This window comes from Cydia splendana, chromosome 19 (genome assembly GCF_910591565.1).
Source record: "Cydia splendana chromosome 19, ilCydSple1.2, whole genome shotgun sequence".
NCBI lineage: Eukaryota > Metazoa > Arthropoda > Insecta > Lepidoptera > Tortricidae > Cydia > Cydia splendana.
In genome coordinates this window covers 7586963-7599501 of record NC_085978.1, presented here as the reverse complement: position 1 = coordinate 7599501, position 12539 = coordinate 7586963, and the positions used below count along the sequence as shown (strand labels likewise).

The following is a 12539-nucleotide window of genomic DNA, read 5'->3' as shown; positions in this document are numbered from 1 at the left end:
GATTAAAATTTGAGAATTAACTTTTTTTATTCCATTAATTAGTCAAATAAACAGTTAATCGATTAATGCCCATCTCTGACCACGGCATTTTTACACTTTGAGAATATCTGAAAACAAATCAACACAAGGAGCCATTTTGCAAATCCAGTAACATACCAGTAACTTTGTTATTACTTTTGACAGCGCGTGTCATGTGTCAACACAGAGTCGACAAAAAGTCGAAACATTGCGACTACTTTGTGACTGCAATATTTCTCAGCCTTAAACCATAAAATCAAAATCAAAATCAAAAATATACTTTATTCATGTAGGCCTAGCAACAAGCTCTTATGAATCGTAATTAATCTTAATCTAATTATCAGAGCAATTTATTGATGTTAATATTATTCCATAATAAAATTGGATTATTATACATATCAAATTTAACACTAAGAATTTCACAAAAGGATCGTCAAACATTAAAAAGATTGTATAAAAAAATACTAGTCTAGAATTTCTAGAATAAAATCTAAATGTCAAAAAAAAGCATAAGTAACAAAAGAAGTAGATAGTATTACATCGGAATATCCATTTCCTCATCAATAATCAAATATACCTAATAAATAAATAATCATTTCGAATAACAATTAATCCCACTTTGTAATATCATTCATGTAGTCTTGTGTGGTATAATAAGCTTTAGAAATAAGTTTACGCTTTACATAATTCTTAAATTTATTAATAGATAATTCAGTAATATGGTTTGGAAGTTTATTATAAAATCTTACACAATTACCCATGAATGATTTTTTAATTTTATGGAGCCGAGTGAAGGGCACTGCGAGCTTATGTTTATTTCTAGTATTAATATTATGAATTTCACAATTTTTCCTAAAATTTACAATATTTTTATGTACATACAGAATATTCTCATAAATGTATTGACAGTGCACTGTCATTATGTCAATTTCCTTAAATTTATCTCTAAGTGAGTCTCTATGGTTCATTTTGTATATTGCTCGAATAGCCCTCTTCTGCAGAACAAAAATGGTATTTATCTCTGAAGCACCGCCCCACAGTAAAATACCATATGCCATAATGCTATGGAAGTAACTAAAATATACTAATCGAGCTGTTTTCACGTCAGTTAACTGACGGATTTTGCTCACTGCAAAAGCTGCAGAGCTCAGTCTATTCGAAAGAGTAGCAATATGGGGACCCCACTGGAGTTTAGAATCTAAAGTTATACCAAGAAAAACTGTACTATCAACTAATTCCAATTCCTCATCCTTCACAATGACACTTGTTTGCACATGCCTTACGTTACTACTAGTGACAAACTTAATACATTTAGTCTTTTTCTCATTTAACAATAAATTATTAACATTGAACCAATTTACTACTTTTGAAATGGCATTGTTTACATCATTGTAAGCTTGTTGCTGTCGTTTGACTTTGAAAATAAGTATTTATACATCATAATTTATACATCATAATTAAGTTTCGTAGTATGTAAATCGTTATTTCTGTTATTTAAGTATAGTATACGCATCGAAGTACTAAAAATGCTTCAAATAATATAGTTATGAACACAGGCACTGAGAAGTAAACAATTTCATTTCCGGCTAAACTAAAACAATGTGGTGGCGCGTTGATTATATTACACTTAGTTTATCAAATCACTCGAGCAGTTTAATTCCCCATAATAATTTAAGTCCTATTGTAATATAAATGCAAACAATATATAATTACGTCTTGTAATCCGTTTTAGAGATGGCGTATTAATGTCACTTATTTTTATTTAAGTATTTTTCCATATGACAGTTTCCATTTGACAGGAACAAAATGAACGAATGAACGAATGATTTTGGCATAAAGTAGTCGCAAACTCGAAACAATGTGTGCACACGGCGACCACACTTTATGTCACTTTGTGTCATGTGTCGACCCTCCCCCATTTCTGGTAACTGTGTCGACACGGCGACGACTCTGCGCCTGGAATTGTGACCGAAACAGACGGTGTCGACACAAGATGTGTCAACACCGCGTCGTAACGGCGACTGGAAATGGTTGTATGGGTACAGTCTAATTATGTAATGGGCATTTGTTTACGAGTCGCTTTCGCTTTCGATGCGTATTTAATTTACAATAAGCAAAAGAAATTTTCATAACATTCTTCATTTTACGACTATCGGCTATTTTCGGAAACTCTCGGTTGCTTTCGTTTCGAACTTCAAATAACCAAAATTATGTTTGCTATGTTGGTATGCAGTGATTTCGGCCTTTTTTACTCGAAGTAAAATAAAAAGTGCTGTCACCCTAATAGCATTTTCTTGTAGGGATGTGGTTGGGCCTTTGTTTACGTATTAGTTGGGCAACCGTTATATTTGGCCGTACGATTTGCTGGAGGGCCCTCGACAAAGGCCCTCCCGAAGATTCCCAACAGAGGGCCATAAGAGTAATTTTTTCGTTGGGCCTATTTAAATAAATCATACAATTATTCAACGGTGGTGGTTTTGGTTGGGCCGTGGTTGGGCCTATACACATTTGTTTGATGGTTGGTTAATTGTTACATTTGGCCGTACGATTTGCTGGAGGGCCCTCGACAAAGGCCCTCCTGAAGATTCCCAACAGAGGGCCATTAGAGTAATTTTTTCGTTGGGCCTATTTAAATAAATCATACAATTATTCAACGGTTGTGGTTTTGGTTGGGCCGTGGTTGGGCCTATACACATTTGTTTGATGGTTGGTTAATTGTTACATTTGGCCGTATGGCTTCTGTAGGGCCAACTGCAAAAAAATAAAAAAGGGCAATTTTTTCGTTGTGCTTCTGTTTGCAAATTCAACAATTACCCAACGGCAAGTCAGGTAGGTCGGTAGGTAGTCGTGCACCAGGTTGGAGGCCCAACACAGCTTGTCCCACAAAGGGCCAACATTGTAACTTTAACGTTGGGTCTTGTGTAGGATTCTTACAATACTACCATAGGTAAATCGTTGTGTAATTTATAGTGGGCCTACAGTCTAATTATGTAATGGGCATTTGTTTACGAGTCCTACAGTTACCCTACGTTAGGTAAGTGGTTGTGTAATACGACGTTGGGCCGTTTTGCTGATAAATATTACAATTACACTACGGTAGGCATGGGTTGTATACCCACATGAAGGTCCTAGGCACCAGTTGTTGTTAATCTTCTCTGTATCGTTCCAATTTCAGTATATGTACTGCCGAAGCAAGTACACTTACTATACACTCTAATTTGTATATATACTAACCGCACTTCAAAACTTCGTAAGCGAGATTTATGTTTTTTGAGATTTACATTGAGAAAATGTTGGTAAAATACAATTTTTTAAATGAATGTATAAATTCTATAGTTATAGCTATTAGATTTATAAGTTACTTTTAAAAAATATTATGATTATATCCGGAATAATCGAGAAAATAACTATAACTTCGAAGTTTGGAGACAGTAACGCCATCTAGTGACGCCACAAGCAAAGTTCCACAGCCAATGTTGGTAAATGCGATATTTGTCATCAGTGGACCATCGGATGATATCGTTGATTAGCCAACGTTACCAAAATACACAAAGGCCCATTGTTGGGCATCACTGCCACTGCCAATGTTGGTAAATGCGATATATGTCATCATTGGGCCAACTAATATTATCGTTGTTTAGCCAACGTTACCAAAATACACAAAGGCCCGTTGTTGGGCATCAGTGCCACAGCCAATTTTGGTAAATGCGATATTTGTCATCATTGGGCCATCGGAAGATATCGTTGATTAGCCAACGTTACCAAAATACACAGAGGCCCATTGTTGGGCATCCGTGCCACAGCCAATGTTGGTAAATGCGGTATTTGTCTCCATTGGGCCAACGAATGTTATCGTTGTTTAGCGAACGGTAGCAAAATACACAAAGGCCCATTGTTGGGCATCCGTGCCACAGCCAATGTTGGTAAATGCGGTATTTGTCACCATTGGGCCAACGAATGTTATCGTTGTTTAGCGAACGGTAGCAAAATACACAAAGGCCCATTGTTGGGCACCACTGCCACTGCCAATGTTGGTAAATGCGATATATGTCATCATTGGGCCAACTAATATTATCGTTGTTTAGCCAACGTTACCAAAATACACAAAGGCCCGTTGTTGGGCATCAGTGCCACAGCCAATGTTGGTAAATGCGATATTTGTCATCATTGGGCCATCGGATGATATCGTTGATTAGCCAACGTTACCAAAATACACAAAGGCCCATTGTTGGGCATCACTGCCACTGCCAATGTTGGTAAATGCGATATATGCCATCATTGGGCCAACGAATATTATCGTTGTTTAGCCAACGGTACCAAAATACACAAAGGCCCATTGTTGGACATCTGTGCCACAGCGAATGTTGGTAAATGCGATGGTGGGCCAATACAAATTTTAATGTTGGCTACGGAACGAACCTCATCCCAACGTTTTCCCAACGAAAATCCCTTTACCTTAGTTTATGCCCATACGACTGACATGCCATATAATGACTGATAATGACTTATCAATATCAATAGTAATTTGTATTTTGTTGTTTTAAATTTCTTTTTGAGTTATGTTATTCAGATTTACTTTCACAGCTTCGGCAAACAAATTCGTCCGGGGACCGGGCTGCCGAGATGGGCCAAAAATACAAAGTTGATAGCAAGTTATAATGTAGGTAGATAAAATTGGCTACAAATACAATGACCACCAAAAAATACTTTGGTACCCTAAATAAAAAAATCGTGCTTACCAAAAAAAATTACTGAACACCAAAAAAATAAGGCCTAAAAATACAAAAGTACCACCACTTTAATTACGACTGCACTTCAAATTGTATTCAAATACCAAATATATTGAATGATCACCAAAAATCATTAATGATCACCAAATCTTGAAGACCAAATTAATGCGATATTTTCACCCAAATAAACCACTATGATTACCAAAAAATGTATACATATTACCAAATAAAGTAAACTGATGCCAAAATTAAGAAAAGTGGGTTAGGTTAGGTTTGAACTGCGACCCTTACAGAAAAGAAATGCTACTAGAAAAGTGGGTTAGGTTAGGTTTGAACTGCGACCCATACAGAAACGAAATGCTACTAGAAAAGTGGGTTAGGTTTGAACTGCGACCCTTGCAGAAAAGAAATGCTACTAGAAAAGTGGGTTAGGTTAGGTTTGAACTGCGACCCTTACAGAAACAAAATGCTACTAGAAAAGTGGGTTAGGTTAGGTTAGAACTGCGACTGTTACAGAAATAAAATGCTACTAGAAAAAGTTGACGAAGTGGATTAATTAATTTAATAGGATAACGATATATTAAATGTTTGCACATTTTTAATTAAAATGTGGTTACAATTTTTGTGATCATTTACTATTTTTGCGTTTACAATGATTATTTTGGAGCCATTTGCTTTAATAGGATAACAAGATTTAAAAATTTGGTTATCATTTTACATTAAAATGGAGTTCTAATTTTGGTGGTCATTTACTATTTTTGGGTTTACAATGATTATTTTGGTGTCATTTTCTTTAATAGGATAGCAAGATGTAAAAATTTGGTTATCATTTCACATTAAAATGGGGTTTGAAATTTGGTAATCATTGACTATTTTTGGGTTAATAATGATTAGTTTGGTGTCATTTCCTTTAAAAGGATAGTAAAATGTAATAAAATTGGTAATCATTTCACATTAAAATGGTGTTATAATTTTGGTGATCATTCATGATTTTAGGGTGGTAAAATAGATTTTTTTGGTATTAAATTTTACTAAATCTGGTGATCAGTTAAATAGCAGCCGATAAAATTTAAGTGCATGTTCAGATATTTTTGAGCGAAACGACCTGGTGAAAATAAGCAAACGTACAGTCAGCAGTCGGCCAAATATCGTAATATAACTCTGTTGCTATAGAAATAAGGATGTGTTCCGATATACTGGCGGAATACTGAGAGACAAAAGTGGCTAAGCTTACATTGGCTCGGACATTTAGAGAGAATGGGAGAGGATCGTGCCGTGACGAGAGCGTACTTGGGACAACGAAATGGGAGACGCCCAATTGGACGTCATAGGTACCTACCGCTGGAACGACGTAGTTGCTCGAGATCTGCTTATCCTCGGCCATGGGGACTGGCGGGAGCTATCGCAAGACCGAGAAATATGGTGTGTTTTGTTTTGTCTTTTCTCGGAGGCCAGGATTCACATAACCGTAGTAAGTAATGTTAGTCTTCAGAAAGGGAAATGGGGAGTACGTACGTTTGTACCAAAAGGCGATTTATGGGCGGTGGTCGTCCATATTCGTCTTAAGGCGGATATTAATCTAATGAACGTTTTTGCAATTAGGCTTATAAAAATAAATAATAATTTTATGTTGAAACGAGTTTTAAATAAATAACTACGTAGATGAAAAAGTATAATTTTGCCTTTTATCAAATCACATAATTTTTTTCAGGTATTGTGCGTGTTAAGTTATCCAAATAACGGGTACAAATAAGAAATCCCTATCACCGTTATGAACCCTGGCAGGGTTGACACACTCTTTATTTCATTTACGCGAGCGGAGCTGCGGGCCCGTCTAGTTTGACATGTAATTTTATATTATTAATAAATGATGATTATGATTATTATTATGATTATGCGAATTCCTAAACCTCCAAACCGAATAGGGAGGGACGCTTGAGACCAGGAAGGCTCACTTAGTTGAATGCTTAGAATCGTCTCTAAACTAATTTTGATCAATCATCTATAGGGGACAATACATTTTGATGTTTCCAAAAAGGACAACAGCGGAGCACATATGTAAATTTAGGGACAAAAAGGCAGAATATAAGAATCACAAGAGCATAACGAGGGCTAATTTTGAGTAAGCGATACGTGTGACTTTTGAATTTAGTTACACAGTTAGAAATATAATCGGGAAAAGAATCTTCGAATATAGGAGAACCCAGGAGGCAAAGAGAATACTTGTCTACTGATTTGATATTAGGAGTCAGATCGTCAAATTTGGGTTGTAAGTCGGTCAAAGTACAAGAAGATTTTTGAATAAAGAGTTCGCATTTTCTGAAATTCAGTTCTAAACCAATATTTTCGAAACTACTCTTAATAAAAGACAAATCAGAGAGCACAGTATTCTCGTCGCCTCCTAGGGTTCCGTCATCTAAGTACCATACATTGAATTTTGATTTAAAATTTTTGGTAATTGGATTTATAGCCAAACTAAAAATTGCTGGCCCGAGAGGGTCACCCTGCTTACAGCCAACCTCAGAAGATAATTCATGTGACTTGTACATTAATTTAGATGAGTCTGAATAGCAAAAGAAAAGCTAATAGTTCCGGAATTTTGTCCTTAAATTCTGTCAGCAAGGTGTCTCTACTAACCGAATTAAAAGCATTTTTAACGTCAACAATTTCGCAAACATAAATCGTTTATTGCATATCACATATCAGGTACAGGTAGGCGAGGCGTCACAAACCCGGTTTCACCGAAATCGATAAAACCGGAAAAACCGGGTTTACAGCCAATTGCAAAAACCGGGTTTTAACTTCGATAAAACCGGCTTTTTCGAGTTTTTCTATTTTACAGTTTTATATACATAGTTTAATTATTTTGATGATCAACAAGCACTTCAGAGTTTACTATTAAATTTAGAACAATACAATACATTTAGTACGCACTAATTGTATACATAAACAGCTATTTTCAATAAATATTCCTTAATTTCCCTAGTTTAACGTTGTAGTAGTAACGCTTATTGATAGACACCTCGGTCTTGGAAGTGCTGGGGCACAAACGCTACCGAGAGAAATAGTCATCTAACAGATATTAGGACCTGGGTCCTTTTCCAGGGTATTTTATCCCATTTCCAAGCTGTCTTCTTGTGTCACAAGGGTCAGGTCATCAGAATAAGCAAACACCCGCGAGGTGGTTTTAGGCGGGATACGACCCAACGATCGGTATTTTCAGACCTATGACAACGAATACTGGGCGGTGTTGAGAATGTGGGAAATCCGCTAGCACGTACCGCTCGGCGGCCACTGGGCCCATATAACCATTCCAGTCGCAGAATCACAAAGTGGTAACTAAATGTCAGATGTGTCGTAACAGAGTCCACACAATGTGTCTAGAATTGTTTCCGCCGTGTCTACACTTTTCCGTAACAAGGTGTCGACACATTTGTGTGCACTTTGCGTGCGGTTTGCGACTAAATCTGACAGCAAATTTGTGACAGCAAATGTCAATATAAAATACCTCTTGAAAACCAAGGTTTGTCAAACTACTATTAGTGTCTCGTGTGCTCGTAATTCTAGTAAGTCATCATGGGCAATGCAAATGATAATAATCGACCGAAACCATATAAACACCCAACACCCGTCAACCTTTTACAGAAAAGTTTTTAAAGAAATGCAATAAGCTACTTAGGTCAGGCAACGAATGCTCCAAAAGCTGTAGAGGGAAATGCTCGGAACACAATTTTTGACTCCGTAACTCGGTTTGACAAGTTAGGAGGTGAACATATCAAAAGTCCCCGGCCGTAGCCCTTGAGCGGGGGGGGGGAGAGAGGGGGCTTTGAAGGTCCCATTTTCCGGTTTTTCGATTATATCTCGGAAACTATGCATCTCAGCGACATGGCCTCTTATACAAAATGAAATTTAATTTAATTTGTTACAAGTTTATTCGTCAATTTTTTCGATATGTTGAATAGTTTTTGAGATATCCGCTCTTGAAAGTTTATTTAGGGCTCTCAATTTTATCTTGATATATCTATATCAGTGAAGGTGCTAGGCCGTGTTTGGTATCGTTTTCGTATAAATCTGGGGTGCTGAATCCATTTAAGGTATCACATTGACACCATTCCACAAAATGAAAAAAAAAATCTTTTTAGGGTTACGTAACTCAAAAGGAAAAAACGGAACCCTTATAGGATCACTCGTGCGTCTGTATGTATGTCCGTCTGAATACACAAAATAGTTCTTTACCTATAGATGACAGGAAAACCTATTAGAAATGTGCAGTCAAGCGCGAGTCGGACTTAATTTACGGAACCCTTAATACGCGAGTCCGACTCGCACTTGGCCGGTTTTTTTGAAACTCCTCTTGACGCTTAACCGCTGAACCGATTTCGTTGAAATTTGGTATAGAAATAGTTTGCGTCCCGGAACAGGACATAGGATAGATCTTATAACCAAAATCATCTTTTGAAGGTGTGAAAAGTGGCGTGGAAATTTGTACGGGAAATCAATAACCGCTGAACCGATTTATATGAAATTTGGGATGGTCTACATCTTTGATTAAGTTAAAAATGATAAAAAAACATGACTTCAAACCTAAACTTAAACAGTATTAACTTCAAGAAGTCAATTCTGAATTCCCCCCTACACCTCATTTCACACCTTTAAAGGATGATTTTTGAGATAACTTATTATGTCCTGTCTCGGGACTCAAAATATATGTGTACCAAATTTAAATTAAAACTGTTCAGCAGTTTAAGCGTGAAGAGGAGTTTAAAAGAAAGTATTTTAATAAGTTTATATGTTTTTACTTCGGAATGGTGTCAATGTGATACCTTAACTAAATTTGGTACTGCGAATTTATACGAAAACGATACCAAACATGGCCTCGTAGCTTTACTGTTGTAGAAGTCAAAATAAAATTGAGAGCCCTAAATTTTTATTACTTGTGTAGAAGGAAAAGGTAAAATAAAAGTCTTCGGCAGGAATATAAGACACAAATATATATTTTTTTTGCGTTACTATTTCAATCATCAAATATAAACATACCTTGATTACTTATATTATTCTAGTAAGATCCTCATAGATAAACAAAAACATTTACTTAAAAAATTACAAGGTCGAAATGTCACGGAACTTGTGAGAGTAATATGTGAAAAATAAAAACTTTTATGACAAAAAAATCTGGACACAATTTAAGAATCACCCAGTTGCGTCGAGGAATCATTTGTATTTTTGCTTGTTTCATTACCTCCTCGCTTCTTTTTTGTCCTTTGTATTCTGTAGCAATTTGTTAGATCTGAAAATAAAGATAACTTGCGTCGTCACGGATGTCGATTTATAGGTTTTAGGGAGTGCAGAATTCGAAAACGATGATCATTTTATAATCCAAGATAGACCGGGAGATAGTGACACATTTTACTGGGTCATTTGTACCAGTATGGCGGTTCGTCAGGGGTTTAAGCATGTAATGAAGGAAAGAAAAATGATGGTCATAGCGCTGGTACCGGCGGCCCAATCGCGTGGGCGTTAGTCGAACGTGTCGGATAAAATACGAGTGTCGAACGATTTGTTCCACAAAAATCCTCGTATTTTCCGATAGTCCATAAAAAAGAAGTAGGCGGTAGCGTAATGCCATACTTCTCCGGTGTGACTTACAGCCCGCCATACTGAGGCGAACACATTAATAAAAAAAAAACAATTCAACCATTTGTGCCAACCTAATTTTTGCACAGGTGATCATCGTCGGGCAGCCATTCATGGACATCACCATGCCATACTCTTCGGACGGTTCCAAATGGCCGCCATACCGCCGCAAGGGAGTTAATTTTTTTTTTTTGTTAAACGATTTGTACCAGTATTGCATTTAAATTTTTGGAAAGTATTTGATAAAATGTGACCGTTATTATAATTGCCATACTTATAGTAGGTGGATAAAGTGCTGCCATACTTGAAAAACTTATTTAATCGACACGTTTCAAAAATACGACTATGTATACGTAAAATAATTTTTTACAGCATGGCATCATCATATTCTGTTTGTTTGGATACAATTGTACCTAAAAAAATATATTTCAGATTATAACTACGGGGCGGACGACTGTGAGACTTAAGCCAAGACTTAAAACAAAAAACAATTTTTTGACGATTTGTACCAGTATGGCATTTGGATTTTTGGAAATTATATGATGCAATGTGACCATTATTATATTTGCCATACTTCTAATAGGGGGAAAAAGGGGCACCATACTTGAAATAAAAAAAAAATATTGTACACATTTGCCACCTCCTACAGGTATGGCATTATGAGATTTCCATTTATGATCACACAGAAAGTCTTGAAAAAAAATTACAAGATGGTACAAATCGTTTAGCAATAAAAAAAAATTAACTCCTTTGCGGCGGTATGGCGGCCATTTGGAACCATCCGAAAAGTATGGCATGGTGATGTCCATGAATGGCTGCTCGACGATGATCACCTGTGCAAAAATTAGCTTGGCACAAATGATTGAATTGTTTTTTTTTAATTAATGTGTTCGCCTCAGTATGGCGGGCTGTAAGTCACACCGGAGAAGTATGGCATTACGCTACCGTCTACTTCTTTTTTATGGACTATCGAATAATACGAGGATTTTTGTGGAACAAATCGTTCGACACTCGTATTTTATCCGACACGTTCGACTAACGCCCACGCGATTGGGCCGCCGGTACCAGCGCTATGACCATCATTTTTATTTCGTTCTTTACGTACTTAGACCCCTGACGAACCGCCATACTGGTACAAATGACCCAGTAAAATGTGTCACTATCTCCCGGTCTAAGATGGCGGCTACGTATTTTGTCATAAAAGTCGTCATGAATATCGTTTTATAGGTTTTAGGAAGTGCCGATTTCGAAAATGATGACCAGTTTGGAATCCAAGATAACTGCCGTGCACTTTGTCATAAAAGTCGTCATGGATATCGTTTTATAGGTTTAAGGGAGTGCAGAATTCGAAAATGATGACCATTTTGGATTCCAAGATGTCTGCCGTGCACTTTGTCATATGACCCGTCATGGATGTTGATTTATAGGTGTTAGGAAGAGTAGAATTCGAAAATGATGACCATGACCAACGTGCACGGCAGATATCTTAGATTCTAAAACGGTCATAATTTTCGAATTCTCAACTCCCTAATACCTATAAATCGAGATCCATGACGACTTTTATGACAAAGTGTACGGTAGACATCTTGGTTTCCAAAATGGTCATCATTTTCGAATTCTGCACACCCTAATACCTATACATATAGTAGTTCGCCCCGAACTGTGAACTCGTGGTTCGCCAAACAGATCAATTGAATGCAGTGCTACTTAGTCTGAGATGGGCATTTCGTAATTGATTCCTGATTCCACGATTACTTGCAATTACTTTGTAATCTGATTACCGATTCCTAGATTACTTTGTAATCTAACAATACCGAATTACTAAGTACAATTCCATTTGAGGAATCAGGAATCAATTTTTCGAATACTACAATTACTAGTAATAGAAATCAATGTCGATTCTTCATTAGGTACAGGAATATATATTACTTGATTCCTTTCAGATTACATTTCGTACTACTACATAAGTACTATCAAAAGTACATTTCGATAGTAGATATAGATGTTGTTGACGTTCAAAATGCCTGTGCTCGCTTCTGTTTCAATATTCCGTTGAGAGCTCACGTGACACCATTTCTGAACAGCCATAAGATCCTCAAGATGCAACACCGTCGTAAACTTCATTTGGCTTGTCTGCTCTTTGGTGTGCTTAAATAT

At 36.7% G+C, this 12539-nt stretch overlaps 2 long non-coding RNA genes across 2 annotated transcripts in view; one reads left to right on the top strand and one right to left on the bottom strand.

The window, feature by feature from the left end:
- The window catches only part of LOC134800287 (uncharacterized), a 197310-nt gene extending 189594 nt beyond the window's left edge, over positions 1-7716 (top strand). The window contains exon 3 of the long non-coding RNA XR_010145520.1: positions 7702-7716. This is a non-coding gene — a long non-coding RNA (uncharacterized LOC134800287). The remainder of the gene's footprint in view (positions 1-7701) is intronic.
- LOC134800291 (uncharacterized) overlaps positions 1-12539 on the bottom strand; it is a 167497-nt gene that overhangs the window by 40497 nt on the left and 114461 nt on the right. The window lies entirely within an intron of this gene.